We start from the raw sequence: 11,473 nt of genomic DNA on the forward strand, positions 1-11,473 counted from the left end.
CACTATGGGGTAGTCTAGTAGTGTATATCACACCGATTATAATGCAGTAGTGAACATTGTTGTGAAGTAAATAATAATGAAGGCCGTGGTTAAAGTTACGTTGTAGTGTGTGAAATATCAAGTGCGCCGCAGTCACCGTGAGGGTGGCGTAAAAAGCTTCGCTTTCCAACCACCTTCACAGAGTGGATTGGTGGGCAATTTTTTTTAGTGTTTTGTATGTGTGCGTGCGTGCGCGCGCTCGTTGCTGTTTTGCATGTGCGCGCGTGATTGTATGCGGGTCTCTATGTGCTTGCACGTGCGTGCGTTCGTGCGTGTTTTGTGAGCGCTTTGTATGTGCGCGCGTGCCTGTTGTGGGAGTGTTTTTCATGTGTGCGTGCGCGCGCGCGCGTTGCTGCTTTGCGAGTGTTTTGCGTGTGTGCGCGTGCTTGTATGCGGGTCTCTATGTGCTTGTGTGTGCGTGCGTTCGTGCGTGTTTTGTGAGTGCTATGTATGTGCGTGCGTGAGTGCGTGTTTTGTGAGTACTTTGCGTGTGTGCGTGCGCGCGCGCGTACGTGTTTTGCGAGTGCGCGTGAGCTTGTATGCGGGTCTCTATGTGCTTGCGCGTGCGTGCGTTCATGCGTGTTTTGTGAGTGCTATGTATGTGCGTGCGTGCGTGCGTGCGCGCGCGCGCGTACGTGTTTTGTGCGCTTTTTCCGTGGGCGCGCGTGCTTGTGTGCGTGTGTGTATTGCATAAGGTCGCTAGTTTTAGACGCAATAAACTTCTTCAAAATTGGTGCAGCGGCTGTCCCCGCCCTGAAAACCGTGTTTGGTGTCGAGCCACCCTAGGGGCCACCCTGGGATATATGGAGGCGCCGGAGGACCAGTGGAAGGTGTAAGTTTCCTCCTTTTTCCCTCCTCTACCCTGATGAATCCACTTCCTTGATTGTTATTGTGAAATAAACGTTTCATCAACAGCATAAATACATGAATCATAAATCCGGAAAGTGTTTCACCATTACACTAATTTCGATTGTGAAACGAGTACTTTGCGTTAGCCCACATTTCCTTGAAGTAGGCAACTGCTTATGGAGGCGGCGGCGGGCGAAAATGCTGCCTCCGCATTTCGCCCGCACAAGAACATTTTTTGCCTACAAATGCAAAAACGCCCGTGTCCCGTGCATTGGGGGTACGTTGAAAAGCCCCTGGGGGTCAGAATCAATCCGGAGTCACCCGCTATCCCGTGCCCCTTATTCAAATTGTTGTTTTGACACGTAACACTCCCGAATTCAAGGAGACAACTTCTTAAATTGTGAATAGCTGGTTATTTGCGATGTTCCGCCTATATAGCAATTGGTTTCAGCAGATTTTAATATATTTGAAGATATGAAGTGCTAAGATTTAGGTCTCTCTGGGTGGTTCGCATGTCCTTTGAAAATTGTCCCCTATAGCCCAATTATAATTCGTAAAAATGGAATTTATAAGGCATGCCCTCGCACTCGAGAATGTGTTTGATTGAGCTGTAGGTTTAATTGAGAAGGTTGCAGTGACTCCAATAAATTTTTTATGCTTTCTCAGTAGGAATGTCAAAGTGAAAAAAGAAAACGTATGTGTGTGTAAATTGTTGAAAGCGAGTCATGCGGTGTAGGTGTGCGTGTGTGTGTAAAGCCCGTTTCACATGGTGCGATTTTGTCTGCGAATTCGCACGTGCGAATTCGCAGCTGCGGAAAATAGGCCGCCGGACGCTTCGTGCGTGAGTTTTTTCGATGTTCGGCGTGTTGGACTTCTCTGCGAAAAACGCAGATTGGGTGGTAGCCACTGTAGCGGTGGAAACAGACGACCAATAGGAGGCGGCTCGCTCATACGTCAACGCCAGTCAGAATGCCTAACGAGTATGCGAAAAACGCAGCTGCCGTCGATCCATGTGAAACGGGATTGCGAATTTCGCATCTGCGTTAATCGCAGCTGCTAAAAACGCACTGCAAAATCGCACCATGTCAAACGGGCTTAAGACTTCGCTCCTCGAAAGGGCAGGACTTGAGTAAAGTGACTTGTTGAAAAACACTTTGCAATGTGGTGAACATGGTTTAAATAATGGATTTGGGACCTGCAAGGAGTTGCGACATTCCAACGCATTCCTCTTGCATTTACCACGGAGTTGCCACGGAATTGTATGAGTCACTGGTGCTGTTTGGCCAGAAATGGCAAGGAAACACAATAATTCATCAAATTTGCTTCATTCACACTATTTATAGCCAGCATAGTAGCACAAGTCACTAGTGTGATCGAGTATATATTTGCAATGTGGCACTAAGATTACTCATTACATTCAACTTAGCCACTTTCATAGCTGGTAATAAACTTAGCACTAAAAGAAATATTAAATAATGGAAATACCGCTGGCACAGCACTGGCAACAGTGTATGAGCAGGCAAGCTTATATGTGTGTGGAAATTTCAATGCAGTGAACTTTCACTGCAACATCTGTGGTATGAGGCTTGTTTTTTTTTTCTCTGTAAGCTGTACCGAGTCCATACTTAGATTTTTCCTATGCCAACCAAAATCAGTTTTATTGCCAGTGATCTTGTCTCTCGTTCTGGTAGTATTTGTTTATGGGGAACTTAAAATATCATTTCTTTCAGGTCATCCAGATGACAGCCCCACAATTCCCAGCCTTTGTGCTCTCCATCAGAAACCCATCAGGGGCAAGCCACTTATGTTTGCCTTCAGACAAGACAACATTGTAAGTAGATATAGGCGTGTAGTCTAATATTCTAAACCAAGTTTCTATTTAATACTGTGAGGCTCTATTGGTAGCCTTAGGTTGATATTTTGTGCAGTTGCGTGTGTAGATATTGCCGATGGTACAGTGCACATTGCAGATATGACGATTCCAAAGTATATAGTTGCAATTTCATCATTGCCTTTTATAATGAAGTTTTTCTTTTGTGCAAGGATATTCAGAGATTGGGGCATTTCAGCATCATATTCTGTATTGTGCATTCAGTGCTCATTTCAAGTTACCCTCCTCCTACCGATTTATTTGCACGAAAAGAGTACTTCGTTACCCTCTGCAAGCGCTTCTTATTTGCTCATTGCATCAAACTCCTCTACCTTTAATTATTACATAATTATCACAACCTCAAAATTTCGGCTGTTATTGTTTTGAAAACAGTATCAAAATCAAAATGTGCTTGATTGCTATCTAGACTGCAAGGGAATTCAAGAAATTGCAAGAAACCGTGGTTTCTTATGGTAGTTGAAAACCTATTTTCAGCAAACCATGTGCCTATTTCGTTTACTTAGCTGCTCATGAAATTCGCAAGAATGTTTGATTTAACACAGCCGTTACAGGAGAATAGAAACAAAAAAGATTACCAGGAGCACTTTTCACTTGGATGCAATGCTTTTGGATATTCTCCAGGTAGCAAAATGTACATTTAGGAGCGAGAGTGACGTTGAATCAGAGAGGGTGGGGCGGGGAGCCAATTTCCAGCCATTGTGACTCATGCATGTAGTGGCAACACAGGATGAGGCATTGTTGTGGCACTGCGGTCTAGTAAATAGGTCAGCACTTAATTAAACTCGCCCACAGTGAGGGTGAAATGTAGGATATGTTATCCAATAAAGATGGTGCTTTTAGGAGACAGCAGGAAATTTTAGGCTCTAGTTGAGCAGCTACAATATTGTCACGGTAATAACAGCACAAGAAACAACCGGTCACACAGCAGAACAGCTCCGATCGAGCAGAACGTCTTCTTCGTTGTCTTCGTCTCTCCCGCCCGAATCCTTCGCGGTGCGCAAAATAAAGCGCAAGCAAACTACGACTGCACAACACACGGAAATGTACTAAATTGACGTGTCATTATCCCCCCCCCCCCCTGGAAAAGCATCGTCTCGATGCCTTCGAAGGTAGGTGGTCAGCGTGCGTAATATGGCTTCATCCTAGCCACGTGGACGATGTCCGGTTGTGGTGTACGGCGGGAGCTTCGCGTGGTGCTCTCTGGAACAACTGTGTAGTTGACGTCGTTGAGGCGTTGAAGAACCCGGTAAGGCCCGAAATAACGCCGGAGAAGTTTCTCCGATCTCCCGCGCTGGCGGACGGGACTCCAGATCCATACTTTGTCTCCGGCCGGGGTGGTAGGTAACTTCTCTGTTTCTGAGGTTGTACCTGTGAGCATCGTAGTGTTGCTGAGAGCGAATGCGCAGGCGAGCTAGCTGACGAGCTTCCTCGGCACACTGAGCATATTGGGCAGCATTCACTGTGGTAGATGCGAAGGCGTCGGGCAGGAGCATTACGTCTAACATTGTGGTAACCTCGCGGCCGTGAAGCAAGCGGAAAGGAGTAAATCCTGTAGTTTCTTGAACGGCGGTATTATAGGCGAAGGTTACGAAAGGAAGGACGCTGTCCCAGTTCTTGTGATCCACGTCGACATACATTGAAAACATGTCAGCGATGGTCTTGTTGAGCCGTTCGGTTAGGCCGTTCGTCTGTGGATGATAAGCTGTTGCCCGACGATGAACAGTGCCGCTGAGGGACATCACTTCATCCAGGAGTTGGGCTGTGAAAGCGGTCCCTCTGTCGGTAATAACCACTGCTGGTGCGCCATGGCGGAGGACGATATCATGCATGAAGAAATTGGCGACGTCGTTAGCAGTAGCTCGTTGAAGTGGTCTTGTTTCACAGTAACGAGTGAGATAATCTGTCGCAACTATTATCCATCGGTTACCAGCCGAAGACTTCGGAAATGGTCCAAGCAAGTTCATTCCGACTTGTTGAAAGGGTGCCCGAGGTGGTTCGACAGGTTGTAACAAGCCAGCTGGTTTTATAGGCGGCGTCTTGCGCCGCTGGCAGTCTCGGCAAGTCTTCACGTATTGCGTAACGGTACGGGACAGTTTAGGCCAGTAGTACTTGTGGCGGATACGCCCGAGAGTACGCGTGAACCCCAAATGGCCAGCGGACGGTTCGTCGTGACAAGCATGCAGGATCTCTTCTCGCATCGAAGATGGTACCACCAGAAGATCGGCTTGAGAGCTGGAGTCAAAGCTTTGCTTGTACAAGACGTTGTTGCGGAGAAAAAACGACGAAATTATGCGTCGGAATGGACGTGGTGGCGGTGTAAGTTGGCCCTCAAGGTAGTCGATGAGCGGGCGAAGCTCCAGGTCATCACGCTGTTGCTGAGCCAAGTCAGACGCTGTGACAGCGCAGAGGAAACTGTCGTCTTCAGCTAGCTCAGGCGAAGTCGTTTCTACAGGAGCGCGGGACAGACAGTCGGCATCTGTGTGCTTGCGTCCCGACTTATAGACAACCGTAACGTCGAACTCCTGAAGGCGAAGACTCCATCGAGCAAGGCGGCCTGAGGGGTCTTTGAGACCGGCAAGCCAACACAACGAATGGTGGTCACTGACTACTTTGAAAGGTCTTCCGTACAAATATGGTCGGAACTTGGATATCGCCCACACAACAGCTAGATATTCTTTTTCTGTAGTCGAGTAGTTCGATTCGGCCGATGACAAGGCACGACTAGCGTAGGCGATCACTCTTTCTATACCTTCTTGCCACTGCACAAGGACGGCGCCGAGACCGACATTGCTTGCGTCTGTGTGTACTTCAGTGTCGGCGTCTTCCTCGAAGTGACCTAGGATTGGAGGAGTTTGAAGTCGTTGTTGTAGGTCACAAAAAGTGCGATGTTGCTCGGGGTTCCAAACGAAAGCGACATTGTCTCTTGTGAGGTAATGCAAGGGCTCCGCTATTTTCGAAAAGTGTGGTACGAAGCGTCGGTAATACGCGCTAAGTCCCAAAAAACGCCGAACCTCGCGTTTGTTCGTAGGCGTTGGGAAGGCTGCAACAGCTCGCGTTTTTTCAGGATCCGGGCGAATTCCATCGTAGCTTATGACATGACCAAGGAATTTCAGCTCTTCGTAACCGAAGTGGCATTTTTCGGGCTTGAGTGACAGGCCTGCAGTTCGGAGCGCATCAAGCACTGCACGAAGACGCTGAAGATGCTGCTCGAAAGTCTCCGAAAAAACGACGACGTCGTCCAAATAAACAAGAGACGTTTGCCACTTAAGACCGGATAAAACAGTGTCCATCATTCTTTGAAAAGTCGCAGGAGCAAAGCACAGACCAAAAGGAAGAACCTTGAATTCAAAGAGTCCGTCAGGAGTAATAAATCCGGTCTTTTCCCGGTCACGGTCATCGACCTCTATTTGCCAATAACCACTACGCAGATCCATGGATGAAAAATATCTCGAGTGTCGAAGTTGGTGCAGCGAGTCGTCGATGCGAGGTAGCGGATAGACGTATTTTTTGTAACATTGTTGAGTTTACGATAATCAATGCAGGAAACGCAGTGTGCCGTCTTTCTTTTTAACTAGCACCCCTGGTGACGCCCATGGACTTGTAGATGGCTGAATGATGTCGTCAGCAAGCATTTGCTTGACTTGTTCACGGATATGGCGTCTTGTTCTCTTCGAGACACACGGTAGGCATGCTGTCGGATGGGACTTTCGGCGGGTTCAGTTATAATTCTGTGCTTCGCAACGGGTGTCTGCTTGATTTTTGCCGTCGTGGAAAACAGTCGCTAAAGGAAAGCTAAAGAGAGCGAAGACTATCTTGTTGCTGAGCCAATAGTTTAGAATTCACATCGAGTTGAATTGTAAACTACTTCTCATCGTGTTGGACGGAGGAAAGTTCTGCGAGTGATAGGCTGGTTCTCGCGTCGCCGATTTCTTCGAAGTAAGCGACAACAGCGTGCCTCGTGAAGTGCTGGTATTCGCGACTGAAGTTCGTGATTAGGATTTCAGCAGGCTGTTTGGTCAGTTCGAGGAGGCCGCAGGCAACGCATACTTAACGAGAGAAAAGGATGGACACATTGGTTTCAACAACTCCAAGGGCATTTCGGTCCTTGTCACTCACTACGGTAACCAGTACACTGGAACGAGGTAGTATGGTCCCGGAATCATCAGAGACACGCAAAGCTATCTTGTGCAATTTGCATTCGTGCGAGATTGCGTTACGAGAAAATGTTACCAACAGCTCTCGAAGATTTATAATGGCCCCATATTCTCTAAGAAAGTCTATTCCTAAGATGAGCTGCCTGGAGCATTCCCGCAGTATGACGAAGGATCCAATGAAGGCAGAGCCGCAGATATGCACTCGGGCAGTGCACCTTCCAACCGGCGTCACGAGATGACCACCCGCAGTACGGAGTTGGGGACCATTCCATGGTGGGGTCACCTTTCGGAGAGTAGCCACCAATCCACCACTCATAACGGAGTAGTCGGCGCCGGTATCAACGAGGGCGGTGACCTGGTAATTGTCGACGGTTACTGTAATATCGGCGGAAAGTACTGCGTCGTTATCAGAACATGGCGTGGCGGATAAATCGTCGTCGTGAACTTTTCGTGTCGGAGGGTGTTTGTCAGGACGATCAGGAGCGGCCCCACCCCCGGAGGTCGCTGTCCTCAGTTTTCCTGGCGTGGGCGTGAACTTGGGGACCTGTTGCGAACATCAGAAAACGTAGAGTAACGGCTAGGCGAGATGATGCGCCGAGGAGATGGTGATCGTGATTGGCGTCTTTGAGCGGGAGAACATGGCTGTTGAGAGGCCAGGAACTGCTCAATCTCGCGTGGGCGCTCAGCGTTACTTGGTCGACGCGCGTTAGGGTGAAATCCCTGAAGGCCCATCCTCCGATAAGGGCACTGACGATACAGATGGTCCGCTTCGCCGCAGTGGTAGCAAAGTGGCCGATTATCCGAGGTGCGCCACACGTTTGATTTCCGTGTGATATCTCGCGGGCCTACGTACTCATACGAGTTTACATTTGTAGAGGGAAATTGACGTGGCGGCAGAGCTGAAACAGGGGAAGGCAAACGTCGTACCGTAGATGGTTGAGGGCCCCGTAAGGCTTCGGCATATGTCAGGACTGGAGCTTCCGCTCGCGTTGGTGCCAATGGTTGGGTCACGGTCCTGATTTCGTCACGAATGATGTCACCAAGCGCAGTAACAGTCGGCTGACAAGCAGTTTCGCGAACTTCCTCAAGCTCTTCGCGCACAACGCTTCGCACAAGCTCTCGGAGTGCTGCTAAATCATGTCCGCAGGTGAAACATGACACGGCGGCGACGGTGCTTTGGCGATCGTACTGTTGGGATCGTTGCTGCAGCGCTCGCTCCATTGTCGTCGCTTCAGTTATGAACTAGGCGACGGTAGCTGGAGGGTTGCGCATGAGCCCAGCGAAGAGTTGCTCTTTCACCCTTCGCATTATGAGGCGAACTTTCTTCGTCTCGGCCATACCTGGATCAGCACGTCGGAACAAGCGGGACATGTCCTCGACAAACATGGCCACGCTTTCATTTGGCTTGTGAAACCGACTCTGCAGAGCCTGTTCGGCCTTTTCTTTCCTTTCGGGGCTGCTGTACGTCTCGCGAAGCTGTCGTCGGAAATCTTGCCCGCTAGTGATGAAGCCTCATGATTCTCGAACCATGTGCGAGCGTAGTCTTCAAGGGCAAAGTAAACGTAGCACAGTTTCTTAGAGTCGTCCCAGTCATTGACTGCAGCGACTCGATCGAAGTGCTCAAGCCAATCCTCCACGTCCTCGAACACGTCACCATGAAATGACTTCGGAACGTGCGCTGGATAGACGACACTCGGGGTAGAAGTGGATTGGACTGTGTCGCTCTCTTGCGTCTGACTCGTACTTGCCCCTGTGGTTGACATTCTTACTGGGCTCAATGGGCCGTATTCAGGAGGTAGTCCTTGCAAGCGGCGGCTGTGGCGAAGTGCCCGGTTTTCCTCCGGAATCGCGGGAATGGTGGTAGGGACTTGAAGCGTCGGGAGGTCAAATTAGGGCATAGGATGATACCCAGCACATCCACCAATTTGTCACGGTAATAACAGCACAAGCAACAACCGGTCACACAGCAGAACAGCTCCGATCGAGCAGAACGTCTTCTTCGTCGTCTTCGTCTCTCCCGCCCGAATCCTTCGCGGCGCGCAAAATAAAGCGCAAGCAAACTACAACAGCACAACGCACGGAAATGTACTGAATTGATGTGTCAATATGAAGGACCACGTAAATTGTAGGAAGCCACCATAAACTGGGTAGAAGGACGTACGTCACTGTTAAGAGCACGAAGTAGAAATTCGAAGCATCAGGAAGGATTGTAAGTATAAATAAGGGAATAGTACTTGTCAGCGTATTGCCTAGCTAACAAGGGCAAAAGATAGTTGGCAGGACGTTCTATATTTTCCAGGGAAATGTGCTTAAACACTGATTCTTACTCAGTCAGTAAAGAAATATACAACAATAAATAAAAATAACTACGTATACAGAAAAGGCCTTATAGACTGCAGTGGAGAGTTGGACATTGTTGAGCTAGATGCAAGTACTGCTTTGCTACTGCAATGCAGGGCAGGTGAGAATGCAGTTGGGCGTTTCTTCATTTTTGTCTGTTGTGCACTCTCTCTGTACAATAGTGCTCTTCGTCTCGTTGTGTATAAACGTTGCGTTAAAAACAATTATTTTTTCATGCCTTGAGCCTAGCAATCTTATTGTGTCTTCTCCCATGAAGTCTTGTGCTGCAGTGCTTCTGAAGTGTAATGCACAACTACATTGCAGATTTTATATTGTGAGTTTTATATTGCGGTCACATCCATGCTCCTGGAGAAATGCCCATTGCTGAGAGATGTCGTTGGTAGTCTTTACATTTTATGCTCTTATTTTTCCATAGTGAAAAGCCTACTGTATGTTCATTCTTGCTTCTGTGCCATGTTGCATTCACGATGACTTAGTGATCGCGGTTTCTAAATTTGAAAACTGGAAATTTTGCCTACCTTTCATTTGTCATGCCCAATTAAGCTGTCCCTTGTGTTCGGTCACAATAATTAAGAGTGTTGTTTTCAGAAGCTTGTTGTCTTATCAAATTCCCCGCAGTTTATAGGATCGTAATGAAATGTAGAGTCAACTCTCATGATTCTGTTGTTGTTTTGCTAATGCAGGAAGCAGGATTCCAGCACAGCCATCTCCTGCACTTATGGTCAAGATGCTCAGACAATGGAGTCCCTGTTCCTTGTGGTTAACCGTGAACAGTATTCTCGCTTTTATGAGAGCTAAAGGTGATTTCCTGCATAAATTGCAATTTTGCAGCTCAAATGTATACACTTTATTCTAATTTGAATCAACTAATATATGCTGTTTAATACTTTTATACTGTTTTCTACAATCATTTCTTGTTGGAGACTATTAAGCGTGATGTTTAACATTTATTTATGCATGACTGGCTGATGCATGATGGCCTGTGTTTAAAAATGTGAACTCACACATTTGAAGCTTCATTCAGTAACCAGAGTATGGCTGATTTAATAAACATTATTTGCTCATTTATGTATTCATGTGCTACAAGCCCTAATCTTCCATTATCGCACCAAGTACAAATAATTTAGAAATTGGCAATCTATATTAACTTCATTCGCATGTGGCCAGTAGAGTACCTTAATGAGCAGTGGTTTGTTTTTATAAGGCCGCCATTGATACGCCACTTCGCACCTAGACAGTAATAAATGTGGCATATTTAGGCTGTCTTGCAGTAGAAAAAAACATTTTCAAGCAACATATTTTATAACAGACCATGCAGTGCCTTCGGATTACAACATTTAAGGAAATCACAATTGTAATTGGAAAATCTGCTACACAGCCTTTTTAGCTCGGAGAACTCTATATACATTTGAAAAAAAAATGATTTAGGAGGGAAAAAATGTTCTTGCTCAAGGAACCTTGTTAGGAGTGAAAATTCATCTTGATGATCCTGGATCAAACTTTATTTAAAGCAAGTTCATGTGTGAAACATACGTTGTTTCTGTATATCAAAAATGTGGGCCAGTCAAGCTTTATATCGACTTTCCAAATCAGCTTTTCACAATGATTTGCCATGACATTGGTCAACAAAATAACAGGTGTGTTTCTTGTGTGCTTGCTCTGCATTTCATTTACTTCCCTAATTGACCTTTGCAATATATATATTTTTTTTCAAGGCCACCAAAACTAGAATTCTTGTACCTGAAATTTAATATTGAAAATTTATTCCTTTAAGTGGCACCAAACTCGGGCTGTTTTAGTGTTACCATATATACAGGTTGTTTCAGTCAACTTAAGCTAAACATTAAATATATGCAAATGCTACGTAGCTGACAGAACAGGGTAATGTTGTTTGCCGTCGCTTGGAGATAGACTATTTTTGTATTCGGCCTAATTAGATAATTAGGCCTAATTATTTATTCAAATTCTGAATTATTATAATCAGATGAAAAGTGTCAATGAGTAAATTGTAGAGCAACATGAGAAACTCCCAATACAGCTTTCTGTTGCTCAATACGTGCAACATAACATTGTTTTTCCGAGCGTGAAAGAAACCCGCGAATACACGCAAAATTGTTGTCCGACTGGCCACTCGAGGCACTTTATGTTTATTCGCGGGCATCTTTCACGCTCGGAAAAA

General features: G+C 46.6%; 1 long non-coding RNA gene across 1 annotated transcript; it reads left to right on the top strand.

Moving 5' to 3' along the window:
- Positions 1–777: 777 nt before the first annotated feature.
- On the top strand, positions 778–10,595 carry LOC125940638 (uncharacterized). Its single transcript, XR_007463834.1, has 3 exons — positions 778–871; positions 2,619–2,719; positions 9,978–10,595. It is a non-coding gene; the product is annotated as an uncharacterized LOC125940638 (long non-coding RNA).
- Positions 10,596–11,473: the final 878 nt, after the last annotated feature.

Source organism: Dermacentor silvarum, chromosome 10, assembly GCF_013339745.2.
Source record: "Dermacentor silvarum isolate Dsil-2018 chromosome 10, BIME_Dsil_1.4, whole genome shotgun sequence".
Taxonomy (NCBI): domain Eukaryota; kingdom Metazoa; phylum Arthropoda; class Arachnida; order Ixodida; family Ixodidae; genus Dermacentor; species Dermacentor silvarum.